This window comes from Echinops telfairi, unplaced genomic scaffold (genome assembly GCF_000313985.2).
Source record: "Echinops telfairi isolate 266 unplaced genomic scaffold, ASM31398v2 ScPeMD7_7469;HRSCAF=8507_1, whole genome shotgun sequence".
Taxonomy (NCBI): domain Eukaryota; kingdom Metazoa; phylum Chordata; class Mammalia; order Afrosoricida; family Tenrecidae; genus Echinops; species Echinops telfairi.
The window spans coordinates 72,483,882-72,500,973 of record NW_022111373.1 but is presented as its reverse complement, the minus strand read 5'-3'; positions in this window follow the sequence as shown (position 1 = coordinate 72,500,973).

Here is a 17,092-nt window from a genome sequence, read left to right as displayed (position 1 = left end):
CATGAGATATTATATATTCTATTTTGTAAAATATTATTATAATATTTTTCAAATCTCTTGAACTAATAGCATTCCCATGCAAGGATCATTCTTAATCAATGAAGTCTTAGCCAGAACCATTAGACCACAAAAAATAAATGTAAGGAATACAGTTGGGCAACGAAGAAGTAAAACTCTCACTACTCACATATGATGTCATTTTACATGTAGAAAACCCCGAAGGCTGGAGAAAGGATTACTGGAGACAATCACAAGATTTGGGAATGTGGCAGGATACAAGATTAACAAGCCAAACTCAGTCAGATTTTTGTATCCTAATGAAGAGAGCTCTGAAAAGATGCCAAGAAAACAATATCACTTACAATAGCCACACAAAATATTAAATATTTCAGAGTAAATCTAGCCAGGGAAACAAAAGGCCTGTACAAAGAAAACGACAGAACACCATGATAAGAAACTAAGAGAGACTTACACAAATGAAAGAATAGCTCATGTTTATGCATAGGAAGTCTGGATGTTGTGAAAATGTCCACATTACCCAAAGCAACAAATATAACACAATTCTGATCCAAATCCTAACTCCATTCTCTAAAGAAATGGAAAAACTAATTATGAATTTCATATGGAGATCTAGCATAAGCAAGGAACTCCTTAAGAACAACAAAGTAATACGCCTCATGCTACCAGACCTCAAAACCTACTGCACAGCACAGTAGTCAAAAGAGCCAGGTGCTAGCACCATGGTAGGCACATAAACCAATGGAACAGAATAGAAACCCAGACATAAATTCATCCAACTACAGGCAACTGATCTTTGAAAACAGGACAAAAAAAGATTAAATGGGCAAGAGACTATCTCTCAACCAATGGTACTGGCAAACCAGCACCAGTATCTGCAGAAGAATAACATCAAATGCATTCCTCACCCTACCTACAAAAAGGAACCCAAGATGGATCAAAGAATTAAGTATCAATCCCAGACCTATAAAGGTCATCAGTGAGAAAACAGGAACAAACTTGAGGGCATTGTTGCAGGGCCTACACATACTACCAAATAAAAGCCAGGAATCACACACAGAACACAAAATAGATGACGGGGACCTACTGAAAAGTAGACAGTTATGTGATCAAAAGACTGCATAGTAGGAATAAAAAGAGAGTCCACAGACTGGGGAAAATCTTTAGGAATGGTTCGATGGACAAAGGACTAATCTCTGAAATCTACAAAATCTCAATAGCCAAAACCAAATCATTTTTAAGATGGGCAAAAGAAATGACTAGAAGTTCACCAGAAATGACATTCAAATGGCTAACAAACACATGAAAAATGCTCATGGATCACTAACCATTCAAGAGATGCAAATCAAAATGATGGTGAGACCTTACCTTATAATGACAGCCCGTTTCAAAAACCAGGCTGAAGAGGGTGTACAGAGGGTGCAGAGAGATTGGAGCTCTCATTCACTGTGGTGGGTCTGTAAATAGTACAACCCCCATGGGAAGAGATATGGTGATACCCCAACCAACTGGGAACAGAAATTCCATACAATCCAGCAATCCCTCTGCTGGGTATCCACACTCAAATAGTAAGAGATGTAATACAGACAGACACATGCACCCTCGTGTTCATCCCAGCACCGGTCACAATGGCAAGAAGTTGGAAACAGTCCAAAAAACCTCGTCAGTAGAATATTGGATAAAGAAACTTTGGTACATACATACAGTGGAATACGACGCATTATTAAAGGCAACAGATGAAACCACAAAGCACCTCACAACATGGATGGACTGAAGGACATTTGGCTGAGTGAAGTTGTTGTTTTCGGTGTCAACTCAAAGCAACTCTATGTACAACTGAAGGACATTTGGCTGAGTGAAGTTGTTGTTTTCGGTGTCAACTCAAAGCAACTCTATGTACAACTGCAGGGAACGCTGCCTGGTCCCGGGCTGTCCTCACAGCTGCTTCTGTGTTTGAGCTCAGTGTTGCAATCACTGTGTCGCTCCATCCCATTGAGGACCATCCTCTGTGGCATTTCCCCTCTACTTTACCAAGCATGATGCCCTCCTCCGGGGATTGGTCTCTCCTGACAACATGTCCAAAGCACACGAGACCAAGTCTCACCATTCTTGCCTCGAAGAAGCCTTCTGGCTGGGCTTCTTCCAAGGCAGATTCGTTTGTTCTTCTGGCGGCACATGGTAACTTCAGAATTCTTCACCATGATTCAAATGCACCAATTCCCGTTCGGTCTTCCTTATTTAATGTTCAACTTTCACATGCATATGAAGCAATTGAAAACGGAGCCGGGTGCACCTTAATCTTCAAAGTGACACCCTTGTTCTTCAATAATTAAAAGAGGTTTTGGGCAGGGTACATCTCCAATTCATCATGTGAGTTCTTGACTGCTGCTTCCATTGAACAGCAATTGGGGGTCCAAGCAAAAACGAAATCTTTGACAACTGTAATCCTTTCTCTGTTTATTGTGATGGTTCCTATTGGCTCAGTTGTGAGAGTTTGGGTTTTCTTTACATTGAGTTGTAATCCATACTGAAGACTGAAGGCCTTCATATTCATCAGCTAGTGCTTTAAGACCTCCTTACTTTCAGCAAATAAGGTTGTGTTATCTGCCAACCCCAGGTAGTTATCTCAGTTAATAAGTCTTTCTTCAATCGTAATGCTACATTCTTCTTCAATAATCCAGTGTTTTTGAAGATTTGCTCAGCATACAGATTAAGTCGGTATGGTGAGAGGTACAACCCTGGCGTACACCTTTCTTGATTTTAAACCATAGCGTAGCCTCTTGTTCTGTTCTCACAATTGCCTCTTGATCCATGGACAGGTTCCACACGAGCACAATAAAGTGCTCTGGAATTCCTATTCTTCTCGAGGTTATGCATAAGCTTCTTATAATCCACACAGCCAAATCCCTTGGCATAGTCAATAAGACAAAAATAAACATCTTTCTGATATTCTCTTCTTTCGACCGTCATCCTTCTGACATCAGCAATGCTATCCCTTGTTCTACACACTCTTCCAAATCCAGCTTGAATTTCTGGCTGCTCCCTGTTGATGTACTGCTGCAACTGTTGTTGGATGATCTTCAGCAAAATTTTACTTGATGTGATATTAATGATCGTGTTCTTTAATTCACACATTCTGTTGGGTCTTCAGAGAGTGACTTCAACCCTGGGCTCAAACATCAGAACAACTGAGAGGATGGCACAGGACTGGGCAGTGTTTCTCTCTGTTGTTCAGAGTCCTTATGAGTCAGAACTGCCTCAATGGCGTCTAACAACAATAACAGTCGCCATTCAGGTGCCCTAGTGGCATGGTGGATTACATACAGCACTGCTAACTGCAAGGTCAGCTTTTGAAATGGCTTGTCTCTCCATGGAAGAAAGAAGAGGCTTTCTACTCTGGTAAAGATTTACAGTCTCAGAAACCACAAGAGTAGTTCTGGTCTGTCTTGTAGTGTTGCCACGAGTTGAAATTGACTCAATGGGATTGAGTTTTGAGGGTCATCATCTAGTCTGCTAGTTCTATGATATGCTCATCTTTCTCTTCTGCCCATTTTCTGCTGGGTTGTCTTTTCTTTATTATTATTATTTTTCATTTCTATCACTGCTGCGTTATGAGTCCCAAATACAGTCTCTTCACTGTGCATATATATAGTTTTTTCATTATCTTTTCAGTGATTGTTTTAATTACTGGGAATTGTGGTTTAATGTTGTTCAGTTTAAATATCTTTATTTTAATCATTAGTACATTTTGTGTCCTTAATTTTTCATCTTTAAATGAAGAATCCTTTCCCACCCTGGGGTGATAAACATTTTCTTCATGTAAGTCTTTAATTCCATCTGAAATTGATTGTTGAGTATTCTATTTTTTTTTTGTAGGAAGCAGGATAGATTTATTTCTATTTGCCAAGAAGTTTATTTCTTTATTTTAGAATCATTCTTTATTTTTTTAATATTAAATTCTTTTGTTGGGGGCCCTTACCTCTCTTATCACACTCCATACACTCATCCATTATCATTTGTACATACGTTGCCATCATCATTTTCAAAGCATTTTCTTTCTATTTGAGCCCTTGGTATCAGCTCCTCATTTTTCCCCCCTCTCTTCCCTGCCCTCCCTCTCTCATGAACCCTAGATAAGTTATAGATTATTCTTTTCATATCTTACATCACCCTCTGTCACCCTTCACCCTCTTTTCTGTTGTTCATCCCCCTGGGAGGGGGTTATATGTCAATCCTTGCGATCGATTCCCCTTTCTCCCCCCACCTTCCCCTTATCTTCCTGGCATCTCTCATCTCATTGTTGGCCCTAAGGGGTTTATTTATCTATCCTGGATTCCTTTATTGATTGTTGAGTATTCTTTAAGGTCATGATATAATTTGGTTTTGTGGGTTTTTTCTCAGATGAATCCTCCATTGCCTCAGACCCTTTACTGGACAGTTCATCCTCTCCTCAGTAACATGAAATATCCCTTACATCATCCATTAATTGTCCATATACACTTGTGTATATTTCTTGGATTCCCTATTCTGTTTCATAGTTCATCCATTCTTCTTTTGTATCAATATGACAGTTTTCATTTCTACAACCTTAAAAATAAGTCTTAGTAACTGGTAGAACAAGCTCTTCCGACTTATGCCTCTTTTTGAGGTGTTCGTCTCCTAGCTACACTTAGATCTTTGCTCTGTCGCATGACTTTTAGCTTTGGCTTCTTAAGCCTTCTCTAAAAGATTTATTAAAATTTTATTGGCATTGCATTAAAGCTATAGATCAAATTAGGGATAAATGACCTCCCTGATATTGGGGCTTCCTTTACATGAATATGTCATATATTCCCATTCATTTTGAACTTAATACCTTTCAATTGGGTCTAAAGTTTTTCTCTATCAATATTTTATGTGCCTTTTGTTAGATTATGATTTTATAAATTTATTGCTGTTAGATAACATTCTCTTAACATTGCATTTCCTAGTTTTGTCACAGGTAAAGAGAAAAGCATTCTATTGAATTTACACTCAATCCCTTCACTAAACTCTTATATTGTCTAAGAATTTATAGATTCTTTTGCTTGCTATATGGACAATCTTACCATCTCTAAATAATAAGTATCTTTGTCAATACTTTTAACTTTTATTTCCTTTTCATACCTCAATGCACTGACTAAGCATCCATGATTATGTTAAATAGGATCAGTAAAAGTGGGCCATCTTTTCAGTTCCTGAGATTAAAGGGACTCCTTATGCTTTTACCATTAAGAATGATGTTTACTGTAGGATTTGGGTAGGGATTATTCACCAGGTTAAGGAAGACTTTTCCATCATCCCTTCTAGTGAGGTTACTTATCACACCAGACTTAACCATGTTCTTTCACTTCAAGTATTGAATAACAGATAAAAATTGTGGGATTAACAAGTTGAAAGGAATGTTATAAGAACACGGGGAATTTGGACACTCAACCAAGACTAAACATGAGCACATTATTCCCTCACCAACAGAGAGAGGAGCAAGTAAGATAAATCAGAGTGTGACCTGGGCCGGGACTCCCCTCAGCGGGCTGGAGCGCTGCTAAGCCACAAGAGAGAGACCCCTGCTCCCACCTCACACACTGTCCCAAAGGAGTGTGAGGACGGGGGAGGCAGGGCCCCTCTGCTTGAGCAAGAACTGGTAAGACTAGAGACCCAGGGAGTCCCCAGTGTGAGAGAGATCTAGAAGGTGCAAGCCAAAAGTGACTTTCTTTATCTTTTTCCCAACAGCTTTATTGGCATGTAATTCACATATCCTACCATTCAACAGTTCAATCACATCAAGAAGAGCCGCACGCTCACCACAATCAGTTCCCGAACATTTTCTTTTATCTTGTCCTCCTCGCTATGGGCCCTCCATTTCCTCCCAGCCCCCGTGCCACACCCCCAAGAGATCAGTCATTCAATGACTGTTTCTACAGAATTCATAAGCAGAAAAACATTAAAATCAAACAACAGCAAAACTGCTGTAACAAGAATAACAAGGTAAAACAGGTTAAAAAAACTCTCCAAAGAGAGCGCAAAATATTTTAACCTCTAGCACATTTTTATGTGTCTTATGGGGGAGCGCCAATTTTTGGTTGTTGGCTTGCGCCTTGTTTGCCCTTGCACCACCTTTTTGCCGTTCGGCTTGGCTTTTTTGGGGGCCCCGGGGCCCCGGTTGGTTTCAAGGTTGCCCTTGCTTCCCGGGGGGGCGGGGGGTTCTTGTTGGCCTTGGTTCCCCGGATGGTGAAAGGCATGATGAGTCTGAGTGAACGGAGTATGACTCACCGTGGAATGAAGTGGGGGAAAGTTCAGGAGACATTTGGTCTCTGGAAAGAGTAACCTGACTAGCAGGTGACTTGCGTCACAAGCCCTTGAGTCATCATCCCAGCGTTCCCTAATGAGCCACCTGTTTCTTCACCCCTCACCAAATATGTGAGCCCTTCCCGCAGTTGCCATGGAAACGGTCCTTCTTCCAGGCCTGTCATGATTTCAGTGGGGCAGAGAGGAAAAGGAGGACTACCCAATAAGTAAGGTAAGCATGGGCTTAGTTGTGCTTGTTTACTAATGTGTACTTTTTTCTCTTTTGCCACATCGGAGATGCCACTCCTAGGGAGGGCTGCCCGTCTGCCTCCTCCCAGCAGCACCAGCCTAAAGAATCAAGTCTCTTTTCAAATTCCCACCCTCGGACAGGGCACAGACCCACTCAGCAAGTTGGGCATGGCCTTACTTGGGTTTATTTACTAATCTGTAGGAAGGACTCCACATGCATATTTGTTTGTTTGTTTTTTGACCACATCAAGAATATGATGAAAGCTATGCCCAAGCAATGGAAAAAGCCACTTTTCAAAGTAACACTCTGCCAAATCTCATTTGGGAATTGGCTGATTCAAAGGATCATTGCACTTTTTATTTTAATGTATTTCTTTGACTTTAGAATGCCATGGTGCTATGATCCATTCATTTCTAAGTACCTCAGATGGAAGGAGGGGTCCTTCATCCACGGGAGAGCCAGCAACAGGGATGGCCTTAGTGCGGGAAGGCACTTGCCTGGGCAGGTAAGTCTTGCAGCATTCCGCTGGGTCAGTAGCATGGACCTTAGACATCTCCTGGGCAAAGGCTTCCTATAGTCACATTCATAGCGCCATCTCTGTGCTGGGGAGCTAACTGACCTCTTCCCTCCCCATCATCCTGCATCTTCATTTACAGGCACATTTCCCCTGGTTAGCACCTGTCCCTCCAACCTGGAGGACTCTATTCCATTGCTTGCTCCTTGGCCACCCAATTTCTCATCTGTTCCTGCTCCAGTTGAGAATGAAAAGGAAGAAGATCTGGTAGCGTTTACTATCTATGTGAGGTTGCCCTGAGTCAGGATCTACTCATTGGTAACTGGTTTCCTGTTTTGGCTTATGGTACATGTTATCACCGACCCTTATTATTTAGGAATAATTTAGAGCAGTGGTTCTCAACCTTCCTAATGCCACAACCCTTTCATACAGTTCCTCATGTTGTGGTGACCCCCAACCATACAATTATTTTCGTTGCGACTTCATCACTGTCATTTTGCTACTGTTATAATTCGGGCAACCCCTGTGAAAGGGTTGTTCGACCCCCAAAGGGGTCGCGACCCACAGGTTGAGAACCCCTGCTGTAGAGACATGTTTGTGCCACAATCTCCTGCTTCGGAGCTATTCAGCAGTTTTCTACTCCAGGATTTCTACCTGGCCAGGACACATCAGATCTCCCTGCCAGGTTTTGCTTATCCAGCCAAACTTCTCTTTTCCTTACACCACATTCTGTTTTCTGGAGTTGCCTCTGAAGACACATTTGCAATCAGTTTGGAAGTAGCATCAGCAGGTCCCTCTTGGCTCTGTGGCCATCTTGGATTGGCAGGTGATGACTTTGACGGTCTTTGTCAGCAGCTGTCAGCAGCCTTTATCGCTGTAGTCACAGACTGAGACAGTAAACTCACCTGGGAGGCTATGTCTAAAGCCTTTGAAGAGCAGCAGTATCACTGACCATGTAGCCAAAAGGCCCCAGCATTCCCAGAGCTAGCCAAAATCAATGGCTTTCTGTGCAAAGCCCAAAGGCAAACAGCAAACCATCCAAGATCAATAGTGAAGAGTGATAGACAGGGAAATAGGACCGGAAGGCACAAAGGATAAAGAAATAACAAAGCCAAAGGTTATGGAGTGATTGCTTTCTAATTTGTCTTTATAAAAAGGAAAAAGAATCGAATGGGAAATTGGCAAGCTGGAGAGGAGAGATGTCAGAAACATTTTATGTCCTAATGCTTTGCCACACACTGTCTTGCACAATGTTGGAGGAAGTGAGGTTGAAACTGAGAATATTTTCACAAGTCTGAGTCAGCCAGGAAACTAAAGGAAAAGACTCTGAAATTTGGGGAAATTACAGACCTGCTATTTGACATTACTGGGAGAAAAACATCAAACCTCACAACTTATTCTGAGAACTGGAGCAAGAGAAATACTTCATGTGGCCCTGTTCCTGGTCCACACGAGCGTGGGTCCCTGTAGGACTGGGGAGAATTGTCGGTAGATGCCTTTAGGGAAGCCCCTGCCAAGGGAGAGTGGGAAAAGGGACCTATATTTCTATTGTGCCCTCTTCCAACCACGCACAGAGAATCTAGAGCGACTGTGTAGACTAGGGCGCAAGCGAGACCATGAGCGCTTGGCTGGAGACCAGGTCCTCTCCTGTAGGTGTGGGCTCAGTATTATAGTTTTAACTATTACTTCATATAACTTATTAGGAAAATAAAGCAGTGATGTGAGGTTAAGACCAATCTGAAAATAAAACATATACATATAATGTAATGCAACAGACGTGAAGGACCGTTGTCCGCTGAATCAGAGTCCTGGCGACCCCGCGGTGCAGACAAGCACTGTGCTCCGTAGGGTTTCCAAGGATGTGACCTCTTGGAAGCAGATGGCCATGCTCACTTTCCAAGGTGCTTTGGGGTGGGCTCGAACAGTCAAACTTTCAGCTGAAAACTCACTGCCATCCAGTCGATTCTGACTCATAACAACCCTATAGGACAAGGGAAAATGGCCGCTGTGGATCTTCTTTATGGGAGTAGAAAGCTTCCCCTTTCTCCTACTGAGAGGCTGGTAGTTTTGAACTCTTGACCTTGCACTTAGCAGCCCAACTCATAAACCCCTGTGTCACAAGGGCTCCTTTTCAGTAAACAGTCATGTGATTAACCAAAGTTTCTTCTACCTAAGGGCTACTTGAAGGACCATGAAAAGATCCCAAATATAAGTAGGAATTTAGTATAGAACGAATCAGGTGGGGTTTCAAATCAGTAGAGAAAATGACTTCTTTCTAAAGTGGTAGGTAGCCCCAAACACAAACATTAATTGAAGGAAAGATAGTTGAAAGACTTAAAGGGACTATATAAATTCCAAAGGAAACATAGCATTTTGGGGGGTAACAAAAATGGTAACAAAGCCCCAAGTATGATCCAAGGCTCAAAAACCATGAAAGAGAAGAGTGACAAATTTGACTGCATGAAAATAAGAGCTTTCTGCATGAGACTTTCTCTTTGTAAATAAAGTAGACAAACAACTGTCAGACAGTTACAAGCAAAAGGGTTAGATCTCTCATATATAAAAAGCTCCCACAAATCAATAAGCATAAAACCTACCATCTGTGCTCACTCTCACCCATGGGAAACACAAGTTAAAATTACAACAAAAATACTACTTTTACTTATTAAAAGGACCCAGGTAGTCCAGTGGGTTAAGTATTGGGCTGCTAACCACAAGGTTGGTGTTTCGAACACACCAGCTGCTCCCTATATGAAAGATGAGGCTATCTACTCTGAAGGAGTATTGAGTCACTATGATGGGTCTGCACATTAGATTAGAAAAGAAACAGTTACTAGGGATCTGGAGAAACCGGCACTCTTCTCTTGTTTATCGTGCTGTACCTAGTTCAACGTATGTACTCCGACACTCAGAAAACACATACTCAGATGAAAGTTGCAGTTAGATTCAGAAATTTTACTCAGAGCAATTTATAGATACATTTGCACATGTGTGAAATGAAATAATGTCTGGCACGTGTGTAAGGATGCTCTTTACAGGGTTGATAATATAAAGAGAATGAAAATCTCAATGTCTACCCATGTTATTACTGTTAGGTGCCATCCCCTTGGCTCCGACTGATGTGACCGCATGTGCAGCCGATGGAAATGCTGTCCAGTCCTGAGCCGCCCTCACTAAGGTTAGGCTTGAGGATTTAACGGTGTCAATCCCTTTCATTGAGGGTCTTCCTTTTTCCAACAGCTTTACTTTACCAAGCATTGTGCGTCTTCCCAAGGACGACTCTCTCCTCACACCAAGTCCGAAGTCCACAAGCAGAGTCATGACATCCTTGCTTCTCGGGAGTTTTCTACCTGTATTTTCTCCAACAGGCTTGTTTGTCCAGATGGGCTTTCCATGTGGTTTGGGGTACAAAAGAGACTCCAATCTCAAATGTCATTTGAGAAGATCACTTATTGTGTCTTAAAAGACAGCACAAAGACACGGACACATCATTCAGATGAGGGGAGCTACGAGCAAGAGGTCAAAATGGCATTCTAGGGTTCAGTCAGGATGCTAGTGAAACAGGCATGGGACAAAGAGGCAGTCACATGCTCATGATGGGCGGCAGAGTGACAGGTGGGACTACAGAAGCGGGGACAGAGCCATGACCAGGATGCATACATTATGTTAGATGGAAGGGAGTTCAAAATTGGTCCAGGGCCTTCTGACCAAGGCACTCAGGGGGGTACATATGGCCATGGGACCCTCAATACTGTCTCCAATGGGGATCTCACCAATCAAAGACACGCCCATGTAGCCCCTAAGAGATTGCCCCTTCCGGGGCTGGCTGGAGAGGGGAGAGGTATTTTATTTTCCAAGGTACTCTGCCTGAAGGCAACATTATCCACACCCTTGGTAAATGATCAGAAAGCATCCAGTGGGGCTTAATCCAGGTAAGGACTTGGCAAATGGATTTTGGGCTGTCACTGCCATCCATACCCTTTTGTCAACTGGGGGTCTCAGAATTTAAACTCTAATATACATGGTATTTTCAATATTCTTCTCCATAATTCAAATGCACCAATTCTTCTCCAATATTTTTCATTCATCGTCGAACTTTCCCATACATAAGAGGAGATTAAAAATGCCATGGCTTGGATTAGGCGCACCTTTGTCTTTAAAGTGATGTCTCCCCCACAGCCAGTGGTCGTGTAGATATGTACAGCCACTGCGGAAAGTAATCTGGTGATATTTAAAGCAAATGGAAATTGAGCTACCTTATGACCCAGCTATCCCTCTACTGGGCATATACCCAGAAGAAGTAAGAAATAAACCATGACCAGTCGGTTGTGTTCCGATGTTTATTGCTGTGCTTGCAATTCACAATTGCAAAGAGTTGGAAATTTCCATCGACAGATGAGTGGATTAGTGAACTCTGGCACATACACACAATGAAGTACTACACATCACTAAAAAGCACCGATGATCACATGAAGCACGTCGTTTCATGGAAAAAGTTGGAGGAAATTATGCTAAGTGAAGACAGCCAATCACAAAAGGACAAGCACAACATCAGTCCCCTGAGGTAAGCGTAATCAGCACAGTAGGTATAGAAGAAAAGCCATTTATCTCACAATATACAGGTTCAGGTACAGGCAGTCGGGTGGGGGTCAGATCAAACACAAGGAGGTACATGGTTATCCAACAAAAAGGAGGGGAAGGGGGGGAGGGGAGGAAGGAGATGGAGAAAAGGGGGACGTAAGGGAGATCATGGCACGGGGGAGCAGGGCACTAACCCACCCAGGGGGAGAGAACTGGTAATATCTCCACAGAATTGGGAGTGCGCATACAGACCCTACCACAGCACACCAAACCATGAGGTTGATGTAACCACGTGGAGAAATGCACCTGGGGTGAACCAAGAAAGGAACATAACAGATCAGCAACGGGATCAAAACAAGCCACAAAGCCCCTGAGGAGCCCCAGATAGACTTCAGGCCAGGAGTGGCAGCTCCCGGAATCCCCCAGGACCAGTCATAAAGGTCAGCAGACAGACCTGGAATTATGTATGTTGTTTCTCAGTTTGTTTGTTTTTCAATCTTTTTGTTGTTGTTGTTCCATCTCTGTTATTGTTGGTTTGCCTACTGATATAAGATAGGCATGGGAAGTAAGCTCAAGGAGAAAGTAATAGGACCAACAGTCCCAGAGGGACTTTAGGGAAGAAGGAGTTGGGGGAGGGTGCGGTGAGCAAACAACGCCACAGACAGGGCAACAACTAGTGAATTAAAATCAACAAGGAGGATGTAGAGATCCTGGGAGTGTTGGAGGGACAGCAATCTAGCTGAGAGGAATTACTAAGAGGCAGAAGAAAGGTGAGTGTGATGATGGGAAAGGAGGAAGGTAAAGGGAAGCAAAGCTATGGACAGAGGTATAAACTTAGGTATGTACATATGTAAATACATTAATTCATAAAAATAGAGGTATTGGCCTATGTGCATATACTTACATGGCAATCCACTGAGGTAGTTGATGCACTTTGGGTTTCTGTCATTTCCTCCCTCAATACAAGAACACTTTGTTCTAACAACCTGGCATTCTGTGATGCTCACCCTCCCTGCACAATCGCTGAAGATAAAACAGGTGCATAAGCAAATGTGGTGAAGAAAGTGGATGGTACCTGGCTATTAAAAGCTATAGCATCTGGGGTCTTAAAGGCTTGAAGTTAAACAAGTGGTCATCCAGCATAGAAGCAACATGCCCACATGGGAAAGCACACCAGTCGGTGTGATCATGAAGTATCCTCAGGACCAGGTACCAGGCATGAGAAGACCCATAACAAACAAACAAACAAAATACCATATTGTTGAGAACAAGGGGGTTCAGAGCAGAGACTCAAAACCCATCTGTAGATAATGGGACATCCCCTCACAGAGGGGTCCCAGTGTGCAGTAAAGCACCAATGAAACACACAATATTCCTCTGGTTCCTTGAGGCTTTCTCACCCCCCACTATCATGACCCCAGTGCTGCTTCTCACTTCGGACCACACTGGAGCATGTGCACAGGTACAGATAACAGATAAGAGCTCGTGGCACATGGAATCCAGGAACAGAAATTGGAACAGCAATACCAGAAGGGTAGGGGAAGGTAGGGTGAGGCGGGAGGAAGGGGGAACTGATTGCAATGATCAACATATAACCACCCACACCCCTCCAAGGGGACAAACAACAGAAACCATGGGGGAAGGGAGACAGCAGTCGGCGTAAGATACTAAAATAATAATTTATCATTTATCAAGGGGTCAAGAGGGGTGGGGTGAGAAAAGAGGAGCTGGGCTCAATAGAAAGTTAATGTCTAGAAAAAAACGATGGCAATGATGGCAACATTTTTTTATGACCCATACAGAAATGTGCTTGATGCAACTGATGTATGGATTGTTATAAGAGTTGTAAGAGCCCCCAATAAAATGATCTTTTTATTAAAAATAAATAAATAAGTGGCATCTTTACTCTTTGGTCCTCTTAAGGAAGTCTTAAGTAGCAGTTTAGCCAATGCAACTCATCCTTTGATTTACTGACTGCTGCTTCTGTGAGTGTTAATTGTGGACCTAAGTAAAATGGAACCCTGACAGCGTCTATCTTTTTCTGCTTATCATGATGTTGTCTGTTGTCCTGTTGCTTTTCTTGATTGCCTTCATGTTGAGTTGTAATCCGTATGGAAGGTTATGTAGTCTTTGATTTTCATCCGTAAGTGCTTCAAGTCCTCTTGTCTGTCAGTAGACTTCATCTGCATATTTAAGGTTGTTAGTAGGCTTTCCTCCAATCCTGATGACACATTTCTCAGATAGTCCAATTCTCCGATTATCTCTGAGCATATGAAATAAGTGTGGTGAAAGGATACAACCCTGACACATACATTTTATGATTTTATACCATGCAGTAATTATGCCTTTGCTCTTTCAATGACTGCCTCTTGGCCTACGAACAATGTAGTGTTCTGGAAGTCCCTTTCCTCTCAATGTGACCCATGATTTTTATGACCCATACAGAAATATCTTGCTCCACATCCTCTTTTGAAACGAGCTTGAATTTCTTCCAGCTCTGTTGATGTACTGCTGCACTTGCTTTTGAATGACCTTCAGCAACATTTTACTTGCACGTTATATTATTTGCATGATGTTATTTGATAATCTCTGCATTATGTGAATCCCCTTTCTGTGGAATGGGCACAAGTATGGATATCTTCAAGTTTGTTGGCCAGATAGCTGTCTTCCAACAAGTGAGTACAACTTCTGGTGCATTTTGTGTGTGTGTGTGTGGGGGGGGGCGTATTTCAATTGGTATTCTGCCTTAGAAATCTTCCTTCAATACCACTAGTCCTTGATCATATATTACTTCTTGAAATGGTTGAATGTCAAATAATTCTTTTTGGTTGTGGCTCTGTATTCTTTCCATCTTCTTTTGATGATGCTTCCTGTGTTATGCAATGTTTTCTCACAGAATCTTTCAATATTGATACTCAAGCCTTACTTTTTCCTTCAGTTCGTTTAGCTTGGGATATATGTTGAGTCTATTCTTTGTTTGGGGCTTTGCCCAGGTCTTTGCACATTTCATTGTAATATTTGAATTTGTTTACTCAAACTATCCTTTGACACTGTGTTCAGCTCTTTTGCTTCATCAGTTCTCCCACTGTCTTTAAGCCACTCTAATTTAAAATCGAGTTTCAGAGTCTTTCTGATTTCTGTTTTGATCTTTCCTTTCTTGTCTTTGAAATGACCTTTTACTTTCATCGTGTATGATGTTCCTCATGGCATCCCACAACGCACCTGGTCTTTGGTCATTGTGTTCAATGCATCACATCTGTCCTTGAGATGGCCTTTAAATTTAGGTGGATGTACACAAAGTCAGGAGCCCTGGTGGCACAGTGGTTATGATGGGCCGTGAGTTAAGTTTATTGTGCCAACCTGGCTGATAAACACATGTGGGGTTAATTGAAGGGCAGAGGGATAAATGGCTCGGTGAGCCTCGCCTTTCTAGTTCTCGGGTCTCTTGGTCTCTTGCTTTCTGATGGTCAGACCAGAGTGCAGCTGCCTTAGACAGTTCCCTGCTTCAGCTGTCAAGGCTCACTTCCCGCAAGAAATCCCTGAGGAGAAGCCACATGGACCTACCCCAGTGCAGCCCTGGGTGCTGGAGCAGCTGCGTGGAGACCCCTGCCAGTGCTGAGATGCTTACACATTCACTGACTCAGCTTTCCTCCTGCAGTTGGCGTCATTGTGTGTGTTTTGTGAGATGGAGGAGGACTTTGTGGATTGGTGTCGGGCATATGGCTAATGTTGGACTTGTGGGCTTGGGCAGCACTGGGTTGGGATGTTTTCTTGATGTGCACTTACCCTTTATATTAAACTTTCTCGTATACATATGCGTTTCTGTGGATTTGTTTCTCTAATGTACCCAGACGAACACAGGCCACTAACCACAAAGTCAGAAGTTCAAAACCATCAGCTGCTGTGGGAAGGATGTCAGTAACGGATGTACAACATGAAGAGTATAATCCATGGCACTGAATCGAATGTGTAGAAATTGTAGAAATGGAGAATCTTTTGTTGTGTATATTTTTGCCACAATTAAAAATACTTACACAGAAAGCAAAACAAAATACCAGCTGCTCCTTGGGACAGAGATGCGGCTTTCTACTCCCATAAAGGGTTACAGTCTGGGAAACTCCGAGGGGCAGGTTTACCCTGTCCTACAACGTTGCTGTGAGTTGGCATTGGCTCACCGGCAGTGAGTTTGGTTTGCATGTGCAAAGTTGCATTTTGTCTCTTGTGGACTTTTTTATTTTCTTCAGCTTCAACCTGAACTTGAATGTGAGTAATAGATGGTCTGTTCCACAGTCAGTCCATGACCTTGTTTGCCTCATATCGAGCCATTGTTGCTTTCCACAGAGGTAGCCAATTTAATTTGCATGTCTTCTCCATGATGAGGTCACACGTGTAGCCAGAGTACATCTTGTTGGCAAGGCATTTACAATGAATCACTGGATTTGAACAATTCTATCATGTGATTTCCATCTTTTGTTTACATGGCCAAAGCCATATGTCAAAATATCTGATCCTTGTTTGTTTCCAGCTTTCACATTCCAATCCCAGTAATTACCCATGCATTTTGAGGGTATGTCTGATCAATTTCCGATCGAAGTAGTTGGTCGAATTCTTCAATTTCTTTACCACTGACTTTAGTGGTTAGTGCATCACTTTAAATAAGCATTTCATGAACAGGTCTTCCCTTGTAAATATATCGACCGTATCCTATCACATATGGATGGCAGTTCACTTCAAGGGAGTCCTTGAAGTGTTCTTTCTGATAATGACTGAGACATCATTCCTCTCGAGTGTGTTGTCCTCTGAATAGCAGACCATATGATTGTCAGATTCACAATGGCCAACTCCAGTTCATTTAAGCTCACTGATGCCTAAGACATTGATCTTTATGCATTCCATTAAAAAATCATTTTACTGGGGGCTCTTCCAGTTCTTATAACATGCCATACATCAATTGTTTCAAGTATATTTGGCCATCATCATTTTCTAAAAATTTACTTTGGATTTGAAAGTAAATCTAGTTGAGCCCTTGGTATCAGCTCCTCTTTATTCCCTCCCTACCTCCCCCGCCCCTCCCACCCTTATGGTCCCTTGATAAATTATAAATGATTATTATTTTCATATCTTACACCGGCTGTCATCTTCCTTCACCCACGTTTCTGTTGCTTGTCCTCCTTGGGGTGGGGAGTGGGGGGTGGACTTTTTGACTCCACTTTTTTTTGACGATTTTGACCATTTTTGATGATTTCCAATTTTCTTAGTTTTATATTTTAGATATTCCAAGTTAAAAGTATTAGTGGCTGTTTGTAGCTGCTTCTTCTCATTTTCCCCCATCTGAAAATGAATGTCCAGACATCTGTGTTCTGTCCACATCCTGAAGGTTGGCTCTACTTGAAGCGGGAAGCTCTGAGAGCATCAGTCACCTA